Source organism: Bombina bombina, chromosome 12 (assembly GCF_027579735.1).
Source record: "Bombina bombina isolate aBomBom1 chromosome 12, aBomBom1.pri, whole genome shotgun sequence".
Lineage (NCBI taxonomy): Eukaryota > Metazoa > Chordata > Amphibia > Anura > Bombinatoridae > Bombina > Bombina bombina.
In genome coordinates this window covers 104,789,037-104,798,465 of record NC_069510.1, presented here as the reverse complement: position 1 = coordinate 104,798,465, position 9,429 = coordinate 104,789,037, and the positions used below count along the sequence as shown (strand labels likewise).

The window sequence follows — 9,429 nt, the reverse complement described above, 5'->3', positions numbered from 1 at the left end:
CCCCGCATATAGGGCTGAACTGCTTGACTACGAACAGATGTTGTATGCCAGGATGGGGGATGCTGTCGTGGTGGGACTTGATGTACCATCAGATACCATGGATTTTCGAGGTAAATATCTAATTGATTGCTATTAAACGAATAGTATAATATATTCTTAACTTATATTTCAAGATTCAGACAGAGCATACCCTGTTAATAATTTTTTTATATGAATATTTTTTAATTTTTTATTTTAATATGTATTGAACAAAGTTTGCTTGTAAGCTTGGAAGCAGGACCATTTTTGGATGAGGACCTGGATACAGCTTGTTAATTGGCTGGCTACATTTAAAAAGAAACCAATCAGCAAGCGCTAAACAGGTGTCACACCCAAAAATGGCCACGCTTCTAAACTTAGATTTTTTGTTTCGGAAATGAGATATAATCCAAAAAGAAGAAAATATAAAAATTTTATTAGTATTGAATTATAAATTTTTTTGGAAATTCAATGCTCTATCAGAATAATGAAATAATAATTTACACTATACTATTTCTTTAACATGTATTTTGTATATTCAGTTTCTCAATCTTTAATTTTAATTAAATTTTAATTTGTTTATATGTACTATAGAAGAACATGAACAGGCATTAGAAAATGAATTAGAAAATGCCCAGGTGGACCTACCATCCGAGTCTGAGTTGACTAGTGAACAACCCACAACATCTTCATGTGGTATACCATGCAGGGAAGAAACTACCAGTAAGTAAAAGTATATTACAAAAATGATAATATCATTTGTATTAATGAAAAGAATGGACAATGAAATGTAATTAATATGTATTACTACGTTTCTTACTTTTCGCCATGAAAATTCTGTTTATGTAAAGATATTTAATTTAAAAACATATATATTAATCTCAATTTAATTTTGTTACAGGTGTCATGGGATTACTACAAACTATGCAGGATTCGTCAATTACATTATTTGATGGTAATTATTGACCTTTTTTTTTTTTTTAAGTAATTTTATTAATTTTTTAAAATAATTATTTTTTACATTCATAGATGAAATAGAAATCACATTACAACCACTTGTAACTGACACAGTTTGTCAGGAGGATGATGATGATGAGACACAAATAGAGGGACAAACATCGACACAACTTGAAACACCACATGTAGTGGAATCAGAATGTGAAGAAGAGATTGAGGATGCAGAACAATGCCCGATAGATGAACCGGAGAGACCAAATGAGGTTGAAAGATTAACAGATATGGCATTGTCTTTCAGAAACGAACAAAATGAATTTTTTAAACAAATGATAGAATTGGAAAAACAAAGAAATAATATACTTCAAGAACAATTAACAGTGCAAAAGGAGTATTATCAGAAAAAGTTAGAGTTCTTGAATAGACGACATCCTGATTTATAATTGTATTCTCCATATATACCTTTAAGTTATGGGTTCTAAAATATTTAACGCACTTATAGCCTTTGTTAATGTTTATTAGAGTTCACTGTTTTGATGTTAATTTTTGTTGTTTAATAAAGTTTTTTATATTAATAAATAAAAAAATTTTATTCAAAGTAAATAACGAAACTTTTTTTTTTTTCAAAATATTCATTTTTTATTCAAAAAGAGAAAAAGATATGTATAAATAACACAACACAACTTTGGTTATAAACTATATAAATTCTATTTTTAATAAAAAAAATTATGTATTTCTCTCTCTCTCTCTCTCTCTCTCTCTCTCTCTCTCTCTCTCTCTCTCTCTCTCTCTCTCTCTCTCTCTCTATATATATATATATATATATATATATAATAAATAACACAACACAACTTTGGTATCAAACTATGTAATTTCTCTTATATAAAAATAAATATAAATATATATATATATATATACAATTCTATCAATTTTAATTATTAAATTAAACCATGGTATTTGAATCCAATCTGAAAATTTCCTGAAAAAAAGAGAAAAGATGTAATTAATTATATAGAACAAACAATATTAACATGTTAATACAAATTTAATAAGGAGACTTACATCTAAAAAATCGTTCAATAATTTCAAGACGATTTTCAACACCAGCTCTTGTGGTATGTCTTGTGACAATTTCCTGAGGAACATAAACATCTTCTGGAACATCCTCCAGACACACCTCATCTATATTTAGTTGGGAAATAGCAATATTGTGCATTATGCATGACACCAGAATTATGTCATTACATTTCTCTGGGGAATATTGTAGATCACCACCAGAACGGTCCAACACCCGAAATCTCATTTTGAGTACCCCGAATGTACGCTCAATAGCACTCCTTGTCGACCTGTGAGATTCGTTGAACTTGATTTCTGATCGTGTATGAGGTATTGGTACAGATGTCAAGAGCCAAGGCCTACAGGGGTACCCGCTGTCACCTTCAAAAATATAAGAAAATTACAAATTAGCGACATGTAACAACAGGTTTATGAGGTTAAAATATGACATTTTATAAATAAATATAAACATTTTAATAATCACCTAATAGCCAACCGTGTGGCATCTCTCCACGTTCAAATGCTGCAAATAAAGCAGACTGCTTTAATATGTGATAATCGTGGCATGACCCTGGAAAACCTGATCTTACTGCCCAAAACCGAAGGTTAGAGTCACATACTGCTTGAACATTGAGAGAGTGGAAGTGTTTCCGATTTCGATATTGCTCCTCCCTTAAAGCTGGTGGTCTAATTGCAATATGTGTGCAATCAATTGCACCTAGGACATTTGGAATGCCGGCAACTTGATAAAAACCAGATTTTACTTGGTGCCATTCATGTACATTCCTTGGCACATATATAAATTTATTTAGATGCTTCAAAATCGCTTTTAAGACAGTCCTCAAATGTCTACAAAAAGAAGGCTGACTCATGCCAACCACTGCACTGGACACAGCCTGAAAAGAGCCCGTGGCTAGGAAATGCAAAACTGCCAATAACTTGAGCATTCCAGGTATTGCCCTTGTTCTTCTAGTCTGTGGCTCTAGATCATTCTGTATTAGAACATATAGATTTTGTATGCTCTCCCTGTTTAGGCAAAATCTTTTTTTTATCTGATAATCAGATAATGCCTGTAGTCCACAACGAGGTAGAAAAACTCGTGGAACTCTTTGCCGTCTACGTATTGGCAAAATCTGTTCATTTCTTCGATTTTCATGGCCCCTTGCTAAAGAAATTGCAGACAAAATCAGGAAATAATCCATCTTCTTGCGCTGAAAATATGGAGTAAATTAGATGTTCTCCTATCTCTTCATGGAGAACATTAGTAGTCGTATTAGGAGGAGAACTTTAGGCTCTCCAATGGCGCAAAATAATGATAAATATCTATTTTGGAGAGAAATAGGTCGTATTCTTGAATATACACCCTGAAAAGGGCGTTTTAAAGCTTTATTTAGCGCAAATGTGCGCCTAGGCGAGGGACAATGAAGGGCGAGAATTTTGCAGTCGTATTTGCACATTTTTAGGAGTATTTCTTAATGATAAATAGGAGATATATTACGACGGCGTGAATTAAGGCGCAAATTAAGGAGAATATGTTTGATAAATCGAGCCCTTAGTAAGTAGTTCATATTCACATAACTATTTTAAGCTTTCATTAGCTCCTATGATATCAGAATCTTATGGTTTCTTTTAGTGACCAAATTATTCTAACTTACTTACAATTATACTAGTACATTGTTGTACACACTGGAGTAGCCCTGTGTGTGTGTCTGTACAATTATACTAGTACATTGTTGTACACACTGGAGTAGCCCTGTGTGTGTGTCTGTACAATTATACTAGTACATTGTTGAACACACTGGAGTAGCCCTGTGTGTGTGTCTGTACAATTATACTAGTACATTGTTGTACACACTAGAGTATTCCTGTGTGTGTGTCTGTACAATTATACTAGTACATTGTTGAACACACTGGAGTAGTCTTGTGTGTGTGTCTGTACAATTACACTAGTACATTGTTGTACACACTAGAGTAGTCCTGTGTGTGTGTCTGTACAATTACACTATTACATTGTTGTACACACTGGAGTAGTCCTGTGTGTGTGTCTGTACAATTATACTAGTGCATTGTTGTACACACTGGAGTAGTCCTGTGTGTGTGTTTGTACAATTATACTAGTACATTGTTGTACACTGGAGTAGTCCTGTGTGTGTGTCTGTACAATTACACTAGTACATTGTTGTACACTGGAGTATCCCTGTGTGTGTGTCTGTACAATTATACCAGTACATTGTTGTACACTGGAGTATCCCTGTGTGCGTATCTGTACAATTACACTAGTACATTGTTGTACACACTGGAGTAGTCCTGTGTGTGTGTCTGTACAATTACACTAGTACATTGTTGTACACACTGGAGTAGTCCTGTGTGTGTGTGTCTGTACAATTACACTAGTACATTGTTGTACACACTGGAGTAGTCCTGTGTGTGTGTCTGTACAATTACACTAGTACATTGTTGTACACACTGGAGTAGCCCTGTGTTTGTGTCTGTACAATTACACTAGTACATTGTTGTACACACTGGAGTAGTCCTGTGTGTGTGTCTGTACAATTATACTAGTACATTGTTGTACACTGGAGTAGTCCTGTGTGTGTGTCTGTACAATTATACTAGTACATTGTTGTACACTACAATGTCCTAATCTATACATATCATTCCATACCTCTGCCGTATTGAAAAAGGGTAGAAAACAACTGACAAATACGGGTGTCTACTAGATATTGCATCTCATAAAATATATTTTCTAAATTACAAAAAACTGAGGGCGTGTACAATACGCTGCTCTGGTTGATGATTGGAGATCACACACGGAGCTATGTGTTATAATGGAATTGCAAAAAAAAGGGTAAGGGGGCGTGCACTATGTGAAGTGAAGGTCTGTGGTAGGAGTTCTGACCATAACGACCAAAAAAGAAAAAAGGTGTGTGCTTTACCTAATATGTGATAGGCTATTGTAGCTATACCTCAAGAAATATGTTCAATCTAAAATGCAAGAGACGGAGAGGCCTATACGAAAACATAATATAATAATAATGTTACAAGAAAGAAGGGGCGGGCGCTATCTGATGACATTATAGATGATCGGAGCTCTATTCCTAGCATCCACTCTCTTAGGGGTGTGTGTGTACTGTGTCCAGTGTGTGATAGGCGATAGTATCTATGTGTGAAAAATAATAGTCCTGTGAAAAAACACAGAAAAAGACAAAATTATGTGAACACTGTAGGGTTGTCTAATTGTAAAATCTGTGGTCATTATGGACCGGGTAATGTGTTCGGAAACCCCCCTCCCAAAAAAAACCCAATGTATAAAAACGTGTGTGTCAGTTCATGTACTTTGGTGTGCTAAAGAGGTGGTATAAGGCAAAATAGTCTATGGGGTCTATTTATGCATGTGAGGACAGACATGATCCGCTATATCATTGCTCCAGCAGTTCTGGAGAACTGCTGGTGCAATACCGCCCCCTGCAGATTCGCTGCCAATCGGCCGCTAGCAGGGTGTGGGTGTCAATCAACCCGATCGTATCCAATCGGGCTGATTGCTGTCCGCCACCTCAGAGGTGGCGGACGAGTTAAGGAGCAGTGGTCTTAGGACCGCTGCTTCTTAACTTCCGCTTCAGTTGGAACTGAAGCGGAGAGAGTCGGAAGCAGCATCTGCTACTTCATAAATAGACCCCAGAGTGTAAAGAAAGAAAAATTGAGTATATAACCTATTAAAAGAATTCTTAATATTTGTGTCAACAGCTTATATGTGACGTGTAGTGAGTGAAAGAGAAAATCCTATGATAACAATAAGGAGATATCTTTGCCCTGTTATCAGATTTATATTTCTAATTCCTTTCCCCTTCACCATTATTATTATCCCACATATTTTATATAGGTATCACATCATCACATATCCCCTTATTGTTATCAATAATTATTAATTGACACACACTTTTCTTATATATATATATATATATATATATATATATATATATATTATTTTTTTGGGGGGTGGGGTTCGAACACATTAACAGGTCCATAATGACCACGGACTTTACGATTAGACAACCCTACAGTGTTCACATAATTTCGTCTTTTTCTGTGTTTTTTCACAGGACTAATATTTTTCACACATATTGATACTATCGCTTCTTTCTTGTAACATAATTTTTATATTATGTTTTCGTATAGGCCTCTCCGTCTCTTGTATTTCCTTCTAAATACAGGGGGAGTCCACAGCTGTATTCATAACTTTTGGGAATTTAGAACCTGGTCACCAGGAGGAGGCAAAGACACCCCAGCCAAAGGCCCAAACACATCCCCCACTTCCCTCATCCCCCAGTCATTCTTTGCCTTTTGTCACAGGAGGTTGGCAGAGAGGTGTTAGAAGATTACGGAGTAGTTCTTTATGGAGGGTAGTACTCTTCGAGATGGGACTGGAGTTTTAAGTAGTCTTGTCAGCCTCTCAGTGAGAGCATTGATGAAAGTTAGAGTCCGGAGATGCAGGGAGAGTCTTTCTGTGAAACCACCCCGACTCATTAACAGCTCCATAAGCAATCAGCGTTGACGAGTTTCGCTGCCTGCTGTTCTGCACTCAAGTCCATGTCAGAAGAGCTGCTACAAACCGGTCAAACTTGAAGGACCGTGTTGCTGTTCCACGGCATAGATTCTTGTAAGATCGTTTCAATTTTTACATGCTTGTAACGTTAGAAGACAGGGTCTCAGTGGGACTACTTTATCTTTATGGAATCAAGGGTTAATATCTTCCGAGGGGGGGGGTTATTGAACAGTGGGAGCTTTAATCATATTTGTTATGTGATTTTGACTGCTTATGTGTAGTGACGTTTGGGGCTCATAGGCTTTTACGGAACGGTCACGTTTTTGTCTCCATTTCCATATTCCTGATCGAGAGACTGCGGAGAGGATCCGTTTTCTCTACTTGTCTGGGTCATAGAAGATGGTGAGTGCCACAGCCATTGGGGGTGTAAGGCGCCAGTTTTTTTACCATAATCTACTTAGTCGAGTTATGGAGGAGGTTTCCTCTTATTCAGATTTTGATACATGTGTATATTGTGAGGAGGCCCAGGTAGCCCAGCCCTCTCAAATATGTTTTGTATGCCGCAATAGAGTGTTCTCATCTTCCCATGTTGGAACGTTAGAGACCACCGAGCCATCTGCCTCTGAGAATTCGGCATCCCGTGAGGTGCTTTCCCTAACATCTTCTGTTCATGTTCATACTCAGGCAGTTGCCCCACATACCCCATTTCCCCTTCTCCTGAAGGGGGCCTTTTCTCCTGTTAAGTGTAGTCAGTCCACGGGTCATCATTACTTATGGGATATTAACTCCTCCCCAACAGGAAGTGCAAGAGGATCACCCAAGCAGAGCTGCTACATAGCTCCTCCCCTCTACGTCACACCCAGTCATTCTCTTGCACCCAACTAATAGATAGGATGTGTGAGAGGACTGTGGTGATTAAACTTAGTTTTTTATATCTTCAATCAAAAGTTTGTTATTTTAAACGACACCGGAGTGTGTTGTTTCCTTCTCAGGCAGAATTTGAAGAAGAATCTACCTGAGTTTTTGTATATGATCTTAGCGGACGTAACTAAGATCCGTTTGCTGTTCTCGGCCATTCTGAGGAGTAAGGTAACTTCAGATCAGGGGACAGCGGGCAGGTTCACCTGCAAAGAGGTATGTTGCAGTATATTATTTTCTAAGGAATGGAATTGACTTTGAAAATACTGCTAATACCGATATAATGTAAGTACAGCCTTAAATGCAGTAGTAGCAACTGGTATCAGGCTGACATGTATATATGTTAACACTTAAGTATTTCTGGGGAATGGCACTTCACTGGGAAAATACTGTATGCATATATCTTTTAGCCTAACTTGCAGTGGGAGCGACTAGCAGCAGGCTTTTTAAAGACATTTCATATATTTGATTTTAAACGTTTGCTGGCATGTTAAATCGTTTAATTCTCTGAGGTACTTGGTGAAAATTGCTTTGGGCTTTATTTTCCACATGGCTGTCGTTGTTTTAAATTAAAACAGTTTACTGAGCTCCCCTCACTGTTGTAGTGTGAGTGGGAGGGGCCTATTTTGGCGCTTTTACTACGCATCAGAAATTCAGTCACAGTCTGTCTTTTTCTCCCTGCATGATCCAGGACGTCTCCACAGAGCTCAGGGGTCTTCAAAACTAGTTTTGAGGGAGGTAATCACTCACAGCAGACCTGTGAGACTGTGCTTGACTGTGATAAAAACGTTTATATTGTCAATTGTTATACGTTTTTTTTTTCTGATATTAAGGGTTAATCATCCATTGCTAATGTGTGCAATCCTTTGCTAATTTTCATTTATATAACTAATCCGGTTCATTGTTATTCAACTGTGACAGTTTTTGTGTGCTTCTTAAAGGCACAGTAACGTTTTTAAATATTACTTGTAAATTTAGTTGAAAAGTATTTCCAAGCTTGCTAGTCTAATTGCTAGTTTGTTTAAACATGTCTGACTCAGAGGAAACTCTCTGTGCAATATGTTCAAAAGCCGAGGTGGAGCCCAATAGAAATTTATGTACTAATTGCATTGATGCTACTTTAAATAAAAGTCAATCTGTACATGTTAAGCAACATTCACCAGACAACGAGAGGGAAGTTATGCCGACTAACTTGCCTCACGTGTCAGTACCTGCATCTCCCGTGCAGGAGGTGCGTGATATTGTAACGCCAAGTACATCAGGGCGGCCATTACAAATCACTTTACAAGACATGGCTAATGTTATGACTGAAGTTTTGTCTAAATTGCCAGAACTTAGAGGTAAACGAGATCACTCTGGGATGAAAACAGAGTATACTGATAATGCTAGGGCCATGTCTGATACTGCGTCACAATATGCAGAGCATGAGGACGGAGAGCTTCATTCTGCGGGTGACGGATCTGATCCAAATAAATTGGATTCAGACATTTCAAATTTTAAGTTTAAGCTGGAAAACCTCCGTGTGTTGCTAGGGGAGGTGTTAGCGGCTCTGAATGATTGTAACACAGTTGCAATCCCAGAGAAAATGTGTAGGTTGGATAAATATTTTGCGGTACCGACGAGTACTGACGTTTTTCCTATACCTAAGAGACTTACTGAAATTATTACTAAGGAGTGGGACAGACCCGGTGTGCCTTTCTCACCCCCTCCTATATTCAGAAAAATGTTTCCAATAGACGCCACCACACGGGACTTATGGCAAACGGTCCCTAAGGTGGAGGGAGCAGTTTCTACTTTAGCTAAGCGTACCACTATCCCGGTGGAGGATAGCTGTGCTTTTTCTGATCCAATGGATAAAAAGTTAGAGGGTTACCTTAAGAAAATGTTTGTTCAACAAGGTTTTATATTACAACCCCTTGCATGCATTGCGCCTGTCATGG

General features: G+C 37.5%; 1 long non-coding RNA gene across 1 annotated transcript; it reads left to right on the top strand.

Moving 5' to 3' along the window:
* The first annotated feature begins 377 nt into the window (after nt 1–377).
* Nucleotides 378–1,157, top strand: LOC128643136 (uncharacterized). The gene is made up of 3 exons (XR_008399775.1): nt 378–741; nt 920–973; nt 1,048–1,157. It is a non-coding gene; the product is annotated as an uncharacterized LOC128643136 (long non-coding RNA).
* The last annotated feature ends 8,272 nt before the right edge of the window (nt 1,158–9,429 follow it).